The sequence below is a fragment of the Odocoileus virginianus genome, unplaced genomic scaffold (genome assembly GCF_023699985.2).
Source record: "Odocoileus virginianus isolate 20LAN1187 ecotype Illinois unplaced genomic scaffold, Ovbor_1.2 Unplaced_Scaffold_17, whole genome shotgun sequence".
Classification (NCBI taxonomy): domain Eukaryota; kingdom Metazoa; phylum Chordata; class Mammalia; order Artiodactyla; family Cervidae; genus Odocoileus; species Odocoileus virginianus.
In genome coordinates this window covers 178,218-191,270 of record NW_027224279.1, presented here as the reverse complement: position 1 = coordinate 191,270, position 13,053 = coordinate 178,218, and the positions used below count along the sequence as shown (strand labels likewise).

The following is a 13,053-nucleotide window of genomic DNA, read 5'->3' as shown; positions in this document are numbered from 1 at the left end:
TAGTCTCCACTAGATGAATCATACCCTGTGGCTTCTCAGAATAGGGAGGGGTGTGCCTTTGCCAGTTCAAGAGATCCATGGTAAAGACGGCTGATAGTAAAGAGCAGTGGGGCCAGGATGGATGTGCCTGTCTGGCCCCATCTGTAGTGCTGCTTGGACCTCCCTAAGAGGCATTTGCAAAACCTCTCTCTCTTGATGTTCCTTTGTAGACCTCAGCTGCCTCTGAACAGCTGGCTCTCCCTCCCCCCCCTCTTCTAAACTGGGGAGGGGTAGGTATAATATTGGCAAAATAGCTCCCATTGCACTTGGTGGCACAGTAGGAGGGAGAGAAACCTCCTCCACTGGGGGAGCTGGAGGCAGAAAGTCTTCCTCCTCTCTTGTCCCTTCCTCTTGTTCTGGGAGTTCCCTTCATGTTCCCTAGTATGGAGGGGGAGGTGGGAGTTCCTCCTCCTCCAGATCATCCTTTATCTTTTCTTGCTTGGATTCTGCCTGCATGAGCAAAATCTTGCTTTCTCCTTTTCCAAGATAACATACTCGGGCCCAAGGGGGTGGGTTTTGTGCAGTTAGTAGCCCTGAGTCAATGTACGGGAACTGGTCTGGGTGACTTGGCTGTCTGGTTACCACGCAGAAACAGCCCAAACTTTGTCCAATTCTAGGGCTCCCTCTAAGGGCCATCCCACACCAAAGGATGACCCGTCTATTTCACAAAAGGTTCTAAGCTCGTCTGGGATGAATTTTATACTAGAGTCTCCTCCAAAGCCCTTCTTGAAGTTTTAAATCGTGCATTCAAGAACAGTTGGCTTGGATTCTCCACTACCCATCCTACTTTTTGCTTTCCTTCTGTCACTTACGGCAAATCCAACTTCTATTTCATCCAGGATCTTGTACCCCAGCCACTGCTGATGTGTCTGCTCAAAGAAGCACGACAACTGCCACTTTACCTTGGCTATGACCAGGGTGAAAAGGGCTTCCTTACCTGATAAGTCTTTCAGTGGTAATACCCCTTGTGTTTTTCTCTCAGCAGCCAGCCAAATCCAATCAATTAAGGCTTCCACGTACTCCTCCTTGCATAAGTCTGATCCTGGCGTGATCCAAGTCTGTCTTATCACGGATTGGTGCAGACAAGTGTACGTCCAGAGCCACAGTTCCCAGTCCGGTCCTAAACAACGTTTGCGAGGTCCCTGAATCTCTAAGGAGAACGAGAGGGTGTCACAGCAAAGGGAACCAGAAAATATGCTGACAAATGATCAGGACAGGTTCAGTTAACAGAGTTTTACTTATTTCAGTAAACAATTCCCCACTGAGCCTCAGAGGACACAGCCGCCACAGACTCATCCAGCTCCAAGGGGTTGGTCACACCCCTTCTTCCACTATTACAGTGGGATCTTCCAGCGCACTTCCCTTCTGTCATCCACAGTCTTGTGAAGTCCACCTAGAAAGACAAGTCACTAAAACAAGAGCCGATCCAGGGCAGGGGGCACCATCCCCTTTTGGAGGCCCTTGTCACAGCAAGCTGCAGGCAGAGGCTCAATGGCCCTATCTTTCTGAGGGCTTCCTGGCCAATGCACCAGAAATGTTATAGAATCCGGAGTCACAAACCACATCTAGGAGGACTCTCAAGACAGTAGAGGACAGTTTATTACACCAGCGGGTCCAAGGGGAATCACTTCCCAACAAGGACCCCAATGATTTTGGAGGGTTCAGTTTTATACTTCCCACTACATGACTGGTTACACATTAGTAATTAGTTTTACAATATGCAGGTGTGGAAGAAATAGCAATTACAACTTGCAGGTTCAGGCACTGTCATTAATCTAACTGAGACAACCTGACCTTTACTTCCAATCTTTGTTTGCCATCTGTGAGGAGGGGGTTTCCTGGTTTTTCTTTTAGGGATGGTTAACAGGGTTCAGGTCCAGTTCACATCCTGCCTTAATATGGCTGACAGTCTTCAAGAGGGAATCCCTCTTGCCCTCCTCCCAGCAGCCCCAACACATGGAATTACTGACTGGTTCAAAAATGGGAAAGGAGTAGTTCAAGAGTGTATATTGGCACCCCGCTTATTTAACTTCTTTGCAGAGTACATGTTGCGAAATGCTGGGCTGGATGAATCACAAGCTGGAATCAAGATTGCCAGGAGAAATATCAACAACCTCAGATATGCAGATGATACCACTCTAATGGCAGAAAGTGAAGAGGAACTAAAGAGCCTCTTGATAAGGGTGAAAGAGGAGAGAGTGAAAAAGCTAGTTTGTATCTCAATACTTAAAAAATTAAATTATGGTATTCAGTCCCATTAGCTCATGGGAAATAGATGGAGGAAAAATGGAAAGAGTTGCAGATTTTATTTTTTTGGCTCCAAAATAACCATGGATGGTGACTACAGCCACAAAATTAAAAGACACTTACTCCTTGGAAGAAAAGTTATGACAAACCTAGACAGCATATTAAAAGCAGAGACATCACTTTGCCAACAAAGGTCTGTATAGTCAAAGCTATGGTTTTTCCAGTAGTTGTGTACAGATGTGAGAGTTGGACCATAAAGAAGGCTGAGTGCTGAAGAATTGATGCTTTTGAACTGTGGTGTTGGAGAAGACTCTTGAGAGTCCCTTGGACTGCAAGGAGATCAAACCAGTCAATCCTAAAGGAGATCAACCCTGAATATTCATTGGAACTGGACTGAAGCTGAAGCTCTAATACTTTGGCCACCTGATGTGAAAAGCTGACTCATTGGAAAAGACCCTGATTCTGGGAAAGATTGAAGGCAAGAGGAGAAGAGGGCAACAGAGGGTGAGATGTTTGGATGGCATCACTGACTCAATAGACATGAGTTTGAGCAAAATCAGGGAGCTAGAGAAGGACAGGGAAGCCTGGTGTCCTGCAGTTCAAAGGGCTGCAAAGTGTCAAATGCGACATAGTGACTGAACAAAAATAACAAGAAAAAATAGAGACTCAAATTATTAAAATCAGAAATGAAAGTGGGGATATTACTACTGGTTCAACAGAAATAAAAAATAGAGTACTGCGATTGATTGTATGTCCCCAAATTGGATAGCTCTAGGTAAAACAGACAAATTCGAAGAGACATAAAATCTACAAATAAGTAGAAAATCTGAATAGACCTTACCTGTGCTGTGTTTTGCTATCTGTTGAACAACCATTGACAGGAGGATGCTGGAACCCACCAAAAAAGATACCCCCACATCCAAAGACAAAGAAAAAGCCACAGCAAGATGGTAGGAGGGGGGCAATCACAATAATATTGAATCCCATGCCCTGTGGGTGGGTGGCTCACAGACTGGAGAATAATACCAAAAAAGTTCTCACACTCTTGTGAAGATTCTGAGCTCCACATCATGCTTCTCAGCCTGGGAATCTGACAAAGGGACTGGGAAACCCAGGGAACCTGACTGGCGTGTTTTGATTATAGGTCTTCTGGAAGACTGGTGGAAAGGGAGATCCAGTCTTGGAGGACATAAACAAGTTTTTTCTTGCACCAAGACCCAGAGGAGAGGAGCAGTGACCCCGCAGGAGACTGAGTGAAAACTACCTGCTAGTGTTGGAGGGTCTCCTGTGGAGGCATGGGTCAGCAGGGGCTCACCACAGGGATGGGGACACAGGAAGATTCCCCTTGGTGTAAACCCTCTTGGAGTTCTCCATTAACCCTACTATAGAGCCCATGCAATGGACATGAATTTTGGCAAACTTTGGGAGATGGTGAGGACAGAGAGGCATGGCGTGCTGCAGTCCATGCAATCACAAAGATTTGAATACGACTGGGCAACTGAACAGAAACAACAAGAGTACCTAGACCCCACAGCTGGGTCACCTCAGGCCAAACAACTATGGGGATGGGAGGTGGGAGGGCAACCCCACCCATCAGCAGCATTAAAGCTGTACTGAACAAAGGCCCTGCCCACCAGAGCAAGACCCAATTTTTCCATCACCAGTCCCTCCCATCAAGAAGCTTACACAAGCCTCTTAGCCTCATCCATCAGAGGGCAGACAGAAGAAGCAAGAAGAAGCACAGTCTCACAGCAGCTAAAACAAAAACCATATTACAGAAAGTTAATCATGATGAAAAAGCAGAAAGTTATGTCCCAGATGAAGGGACAAGATAAAACCCCAGAAAAACAACTAAATGAAGTGGAGATAGGCAACCTTCCAGAAAAAGAATTCAGAATAATGATAGTGAAGATGATCCAGGATCTCAGGAAAAGAATGGAGGCAAAGATTGAGAAGATGCAAGAAATGTTTACCAAAGACCTAGAAGAACTAAAGAACAAACAAACAGAGATGAATAATACACTAGAAGGAATCAATAGCAGAATAACTGAGGCAGAAGAACAGATAAATGACCTGGAGGACAGAATGGTGGAAATCACTGCCACAGAACAGAATATAGAAAAAAGAATGAAAAGAAATGAAGACAGCCTAAGAGACCTCTGGGACAACATTAAATGCACCAATATTCACATTATAGGGGTCCCAGAAGGAGAAGAGAGAGAGAAAGGACCTGAGAAAATATTTGAAGAGATAATAGCTGAAAACTTCCCTAACATGGGAAAGGAAATAGTCAACCAAGTCCAGGAAGCACAGAGAGTCCCAGGAAGGATAAACCCAAGGAGGAACACACCAAGACACATAGTAATCAAACTGACAAAAATTAAAGACAGAGATAAAATATTAAAAGCAACAAGGGAAAAAACAAATAACATACAAGGGAACTCCCATCAGGTTATCAGCTGATTTCTCAACAGAAACTCTATGAGCTAGAAGGGAATGGCATGATATATTTAAAGTGATGAAAGGGAAGAACCTACAACCAAGAATACCCAGCAAGACTCTCCTTCAGATTTGATGGAGAAATCAAAAGCTTTCCAGACAAGCAAAAGTTAAGAGAATTCAGCACCACCAAACCAGTTTTACAACAAATGCTAAAGGAATTTCTCTAGGCAGGAAACAAGAGAAGAAAAAGATCTACAGAAAATAAATCCAAAACAATTAAGAAAATGGTAATAGGATCATACATATCAATAATTACCTTAAATGTAAATGGATTAAATGCACCAACCAAAAGATATAGACTGGCTGGGCAGATGAAAACATGTGCATATATGCACTTCCACTTACCACATCATTCTGCTTGACACCCCCCAAATTGTATGTAATTATTTTATATTGTTAGGTTAATCATGTTCCCATTATGGCTTGCATTGTAATTATCTTTTATTCATTTTGTCTGGCTATTGATTGTGAAAACTGATAAACATCTTTTACTATTGTGATTATGTAACTATTACTCACTTAATACCATTGTATCATGATTGGTCAACAGAAAAATAATAGAACTCTATATCACCAAAACTAGGATCTAATAGAAAAACCTGTAATCATTTTTTAAAATCCAGATGCATATCAGAATTATCTTGAAATTTTTTGAAAAATACAAATACTCAGGTATTGCTTTTTTTCTCCAGAGCTCTAGATATGTTCCTAATGAACAGTCATGTTTTTTTTTTTCCATTTATTTTTATTAGTTGGAGGCTAATTACTTTACATCACTACAGTAGTTTTTGTCATACATTGAAATGAATTAGCCATGGATTTACATGTATTCCCCATCCCGGTCCCCCCCTCCCACCTCCCTCTCCACCCGATCCCTCTGGGTCTTCCCAGTGCACCAGGCCCGAGCACTTGTCTCATGCACCCAACCTGGGCTGGTGATCTGTTTCACCCTAGATAATATACATGTTTCGATGCTGTTCTCTTGAAACATCCCACCCTCGCCTTCTCCCAGAGTCCACAAGTCTGTTCTATACATCTGAGTCTCTTTTTCTGTTTTGCATATAGGGTTATCGTTACCATCTTTCTAAATTCCATATATATGTGTTAGTATACTGTAATCAGTCATGTTTAAAAACAACTGGACTATACATCTGTGTCTCTTTTTCTGTCTTGCATATAGGGTTATCATTACCTTCTTTCTAAATTCCATATATATATGCGTTAGTATACTGTATTGGTGTTTATCTTTCTGGCTTACTTCACTCTGTATAATGGGCTCCAGTTTCATCCATCTCCTTAGAACAGACTTTTGGACTCTATGGGAGAAGGTGAGGGTGGGATGATCTGAGAGAATAACATCGAAACATGTATATTATCAAGTGTGAAACAGATCACCAGTTCAGGTTGGATGCATGAGACATGTGCTCAGGGCTGGTGCACTGGGAAGGACCCAGAGGGATGGGATGGGGAGGGAGGTGGGAGGGGGGATCAGGATGGGGAACACATGTAAATCCATGGCTGATTCATGTCAATGTATGGCAAAAACCACTACAATACTGTAAAGTAATTAGCCTCCAACTAATAAAAAAAAATGAAAAAACAAAACAAAACAAAACAACTGGACTATATGATGATCTTTTACTTTTATCTAGTTTGTTTCACTTTTTCTATTTCATATTCAGTGCTCCCATTTCATTTAGTTTATGTTCTCCAATTTCTCCATCTCTTCTTTTTTTTTTTTGATGTTCTTTCTCAAGCCTTTATCAAGTGTAGTAGAAAAGCTTTTGTATACATATATATAAATATGTATAATATAATATATACATTTTAGAAAACTTATGAATTTTTGCCTAACTAAAAAATTATGACATTTTGATTCCACTTGTTTGACTTAGTATGAATAGAATGCTAGATTTCTAATTAAAAAAATAGATATGCAACAAGCAACCAAAGGTTTACTGTATAGCACAGGGAACTATAGTCAATATCTTGTAATAACCTATAATGGAAAATAATTTCAAAAATAATATATGTGTGTTATATAACTGAATCACTTTGCTGTGCACCTGAAACATTGTAAGTCAACTATACTTCAATAAAATATATATGTTTTTAAAAAGAAAGAGAAAATTTGAATAGTAAGGAGATTGAATCAGTAACAATAACAAATAATTATAACCCTTCCAATGAAGAAGAGCCCTGGTCTTGATAACTTCCCTGGTAAATTCTTCCAAGCATTTAAAAAAGAACTAATACCAACTTTTGTCAAACTTTTACAAAAGTATTGAAGAGGAGGGAATACTTCCTAACTCATTCTATAAAACCAGCATTGCCCTGATACCAAAGCCGGGCAAAAACTGTAGAAGAAAATTACAGAATACTGTCTGTTGTCTCAGTGGTGTAAAAATCCTCAACAAAATATTAACAAAATGTATTCAGAAGCATATTAAGGTGATTATTTTCCAAGTAAGAGGTGACAGAGAAGTGAAGTGATTATACTGAGAAGTAGCTGCAGTGAATTAGGACGAGAGCCAGAGAAAGACTATAGTAAAACTATGAGGAAATTGAAAAAGACTGGTCTTAGGAAAATAGTGGGAATTCACCGAGGAATGAATGACCATTTTCAGGAAGAGCCACTGTCCAGTCATGCATGCCAGTGAGTTTGGAAGTGAGGATGTAGTGATGCTGCTTTTGGTGGAACAGTCTACTCTGAACTCCGTGACGATCACATCTGTTGCTTTTAAAACTTATGTAGATGAGACATGTAGAGCTGCTGTGGAATTTGTCAATAATTACTATTGGATAATGGACTAAAGCTACACACTAATCAGACTGTAAATGGACAACTTCACTTTACTATGGAATGGTAATATTAATTTTGAGGGATGTTGCCTTCTACTGAGTTCCAAGTCAGTATGTTATATTGCCACTCAGTTCATGAGCAAGTTACCTAGACCCAAAGTACAGTTCTTGTGACTAGTGGAACTGTGAAATTTGATAGTAACAAAAACACTGCTTCAACCAGAACTTCCTGTCAACTGCTCTGTTCACTCCTGAAAAATCTGTGTCAAAGATTGCAAGGATTTGCTTCCATTTTCAAGATTGGACTAGTTGTTAAAGGGGGCGAATCATTGTCCTTTTGGTCCATTTCAGCTACAGGAATTTATGTGAATTAATTCTTTTAATTGTAGAAACATTATGAACTAGTATGTACTGAAACTAAATTTCTTTCATTTAAAAAAATTTCTAGGAGAAGGAAATGGCAACCCACTCCAGTATTCTTGCCTAGAGAATCCCATGGATGGAGGAGCCTGGTGGGCTATAGTCCACGGGGTCGCAAAGAGTCGGATACGACTGAGCGACTTCACTTTCACTTTCACTTTCAACCCTCAGCTGAGAAGACTTTCAGCTCTTGTGTTTGCTATTGATTGTTTTCTTGAGTTCTCAAAGACCTGTGACCATATTTTTTTTTAAGTTGCCTGTTTTCTAATTGCATCACTTTACACACTGTTGTCTAATAATATGTGGTATTTAGAATGCCTTCTTAATTATTTTGAGCAGCCATTGCCTGTATTTTCTTAGCACCTCCTTGGTTTTCTTACGTGAACTCATCTGACAGGGAAATGCAGCTTTTTTGTTTGTCCTCTCTGCATACTGGACCGTCTGAGTCAGTGTTCTAACTAATCCCTGATGGTCTCTGAGCTACTGTTCTACCAGACTCAGTAGTTAGGTGCTTCAGGAATTTTTCGGTAGAATTGGTCCTATTAGGAGACTCTTGGTGTCACCTTCATTATCTTAAAAGCTGGTCCCTTTGCTGAGGCTCTTAATTTTTTGAAAACTTGATGCTATTTCAGCTGAAAAAAATTGGCAAGGCTATTTAAAAAATTGAGGGAAGCCATTTAAGAAATTGAAACATAGTTGCAAACAACATTGGGTAGTTGTGACTTTCAGTTCTGTATCAGTTGAATTTTTGTGCTCTTTTCCCTGTGTATGTGGTGGTTCTATTTTTCTCCAATAAAACTTTTTATTAAAAAAAAAAATTCTAGCAGCCTCTTTTTTTAGGTGCTGCCATTTTGGATTGTGCCATTAAAAGCTTTAATGCTAGCTTTTGCATGCTTTATATAAAGATTACACTAATAGCATCCTTAAACATATGATCTTTGTACTAACATACTCAATGTGAGCCCAGGATATCACAGAAATTAAATCCTTCCATAATGCTTTCTATGAGATATTAGCATAACTTAATTCTGAGAGGAAGTAGATTGTTAAAAAATTGTTGTTAGTACATTAATTTTGTAATAAAATACTTGCCTATTTTCAGTAAACCCCAGTCATGCTGTTTTAATATGACTTATTCAAACCAGTTCAGTGAAAATATATTGACTTAGGTATGCATAACTGCTTTGACATTGCAATCACATGTAGAGATGTCTTTTTCATGTTAAGCAATGTCTTTTATGTTTGCCAATTTTCTTGTAGAGTGACTAGATCTACTAAAGAGATGCATAATATTCTGGTTGATACCTGAATATCTGATACATTTGGTGATTTAAAAGCAAAATTTCAAAAAAATAAAAAATAAATAAAAAAAAAAATAAATAAATAAAAGCAAAATTTCTTAAAAATATTTTTTCCTGTGAATGGTGATAGGACTAATAAATTAACGGGAGAGTAAGGAATAAGAAGTGTAGAGATATGGGGTTGGAGCCCAAAGTAAGGACAGGTGGCCAAATGTTAAATTTTTAGTAATTATTTTCTACCTTATTAAAAAATATAGCATATTTTAAATCACTAAGGTAATGTGTATACTTGCCGAATACTCTCATGTGTCACATTGTTCCAAGAATGATTTTTAAAGGTTTTCCCACTTCCCTTCATGTCTATCACCTATATATATGTGTGTATATATATATAATATATATAAATTTATGCAAGAAATTATGGATGTAAAATGTCAGCAATAAGGATTACTACAAAATTTGTAAACAAAGCTATTACTTTCTCTTTGTGACACCATTAACTTCAAAGTCTTTAATGTGAATTTTAGATCGGAAGTCTCTTGTGTATTAGCCATCCTCCAAATAAGTGATTTTCCTCTATATTTTGTACTGTTGTTATATTTTAGTCACTTAATGTTAAAAATATTTAATTTTATGCCTTGTTCTTCCACATGACATTGAGCAAATAGAGCTGTTTTAAAACATATTTGTTAGGTGACTAGCTCTTTGCCTTTTTAGAGACAAAATAGAGAATAGCAGATCATTATAAAACTATAAACTTCAAAAGGACAAGTTGATTAGTTGATTAATTTTGTGTCTCAACATCTAAAGATAAATAAACCTAGTTTTAGTTGTCAATTAAATTTTAAACATCATTTCTATATTTTTTAATGCTTTAAAGCTAGATGTGCCTGTTTTGTTTCTACACTGCAACTCAAAGCTAATGTTTTATCATTTAATTTAAAAACAAGTAATTCATTTACTTTTGCCCCAATCTACACACTTTATTTATGGTATAATAATGAAAGAACATTAAATAAGAGAAGAGTGGAATTGAAATTTAGACCACATCTTCCTACTGATCAGATATACTCATTGTATCTTACTCAAAATTAGCTCATTCTTATTTTGGATTGACTTCTTAGTAATCATCAGACTGCCCAAACACACTCCCCCCTTTCCTATGTTTAGAAACAGCTTAAAAAGCTTCATTTAACTAGCAACAGCTGAATTGAATAGTGTATGCCATTCAGTAGGTGTTGCATGTTTTAAGGCTTGTAGGTAAATTGTATATACCAAATTATTTATAAATTTTAAATGACTAGAACCATTCTTATATGAAACAGATTGTATTCTTTACATGCTTATATTTTTGTAATTTGAAAAAGTAAAATAATGTTTGCCCTGTGACAGGTTTTCTCAAAAGAAAAAGGATTATCCACTCTGACAAAGTCAGATTTATACCCAGAATTTAGTGATGGTCCAACATAGGAAAATGAATCATTGTAATATGTTACATTGACAGTAAAAAGGGGAAAAACCATAATGATTATCTCAATTGTTGCATATAAAGCATTTTACATGAGTTAACACATTTTTTTAATGATAAAAACATGCAACAGACTATGACTAGACATAACACCTCAACATAGTAAAATCTATATATGAAAACCCCACAGTGGACATCATACTCAATGGTGAAAGACTGAAAGCTTTTCCTCTAAGGTCAGGAACAAGACAAGAAGGTTCACTTTCACCATTTCTATTCAACATAGTCTTTGGAATTCTAACCAGAGCAGTTAGGCCAGAAATGGAAATGAAAGGCATCCACATTAGAAGGGGAAAAGTAAAATGATCTCTCTACACAAATGACATGATCTTGCAGGTAGAAAACACTAACAATCTCATACACATACAGAAATTGTTAGAATAAACAATTTCAGTAGAATCACAGAATACAAAATCACCACAAAAAGTCAGTTGCATTTCTATTTACTAACAGTGAACCAAAAGGAAATTAAGAAGACTATTCCATTTATATTAGCATCAAAAAGGAGAAAATAGTAACATTTAGGAAGCAACAAGGTAAAAGACATATACAGTGAAAACTACAAGACATTGCTAAAAGAAATTAAATGGATGCATAAACAAATGGAAAGACATTCTAAGTTCACATTGCAAATCTTAATATTGTTAAGATTATTGATATTACCAAAGAAACTTACTATTTCAATGAAATCCTTATCAAAATCCCAATGATGGTTTTTGCAGAAATGAAAAAAAATCTAAAATACATACAGAATCTCAAGGGACACTGAATATCCAAAACCATCTTGAAAAAGAGCAAAGCTGGAGGACTTGCCCATCATGATTCAAAACTTAGTATTAAGCCATAGTAGTCAAAATGGTATAGTACTGGCAAAAGACCTACATATATAAACTACCTGAATAGAATATACAGCTTGGAAGTAAAACTTCAAGTAAATGGACAAATGACTTTCAACAAAGGGATGAAGACTATTCAATGAAGGAAAGGACAGGTTTTTCACAAAATCATGCTGAGAAAACAATATCTGCATGCAAAAAAAATGATATTAGACCTTCACACCAGATACAAAAAATAAGCTCATGTGTGAGCTTGGACTGCTACAACAAAATGCTATAGACTGGGTAGCTAACATTGTAAATTTAATTTTATCACTGTTCTGGAGCCTGGGAAGTGCAAGATTAAGATTCTGCTGAGGGCCTTCCTCTGCCTTGCAGATGACTGCAATTTACTCTGTGCTCACCAGGCCTTTAATCAGTGTATATGGAGGGAGGGTGAAGGGGGCACTCTGATTTCTCTTCCACTTCTTATAAGGTCATTAAACCTGTAGGATTAGTACTCCACCAATTTGACCTCATTTATCCTTAGTTACCTCTCAAAGATCATACCTCCAAATACATCGGGGGTTAGGACTTAAACATGAATTTGGGGGGAACATAATTCAACCTAGGGCTTCCCAGGTGGCTCAGCTGGTAAAGAATCTGCCTGCAATGTGGGAGACCTGGGTTCGATCCCTGCATTGGAAAGATCCCCTAGAGAAGGAAAAGGCTACTCACTCCAGTATTCTGGCCTAGAGAATTCCATGGACTATATAGTCCATGGGGTTGCAAAGAGTCAGACAGGACTGAGTGACTTTCACTTCACACTTTCATTAATTCAAACTATAGCAATTCCAAATGGATCCATGACCTAAATTTAAGACATAAAACTCCACAACTCTTAGAAGAAAATAAAGGACATAAACTTCATGACATTGGATCTGGCATTGGCTTATTGGATATGATACCAAAAAATCACAGATAACAACAACAAAAATATATAGACATGGATTTCATGAAAATTTAAAATATGTATATATCAAAAGACACCAAGAAAGTAAAAGGAAACTCACAAAATGGGAGAAAATGTTTGAAAATAAAATATTAGTCAGAGATTAATATCTATAATATATAAAGAACTGAAACTAAACAAGAGAACAACATGTTTAAAGAGTGGGTAAAGGACTTGAACAGGTGTTTCTCTAAGGAAGATAAGCAAAATCACTGATAAGCACATGAAACAATGTTCAACATCACTAATTATCCAACAAATATAAATTGAAATTATAGTGAGATAACTCCTCACATGCATTAGAATGACTGCTATAAAAAGAGACAGTAAATAAGTATCAGTGAGGAGGAGGGAAAGTGGGAATTGTACACCGGTGGTAAGAATGCA

At 37.9% G+C, this 13,053-nt stretch overlaps 1 protein-coding gene and 1 pseudogene across 3 annotated transcripts in view; both read left to right on the top strand.

Moving 5' to 3' along the window:
* URGCP (upregulator of cell proliferation) overlaps positions 1 to 13,053 on the top strand; it is a 118,887-nt gene that overhangs the window by 35,775 nt on the left and 70,059 nt on the right. The window lies entirely within an intron of this gene.
* Positions 6,857 to 9,341, top strand: LOC110139678 (NTF2-related export protein 2 pseudogene; annotated as a pseudogene).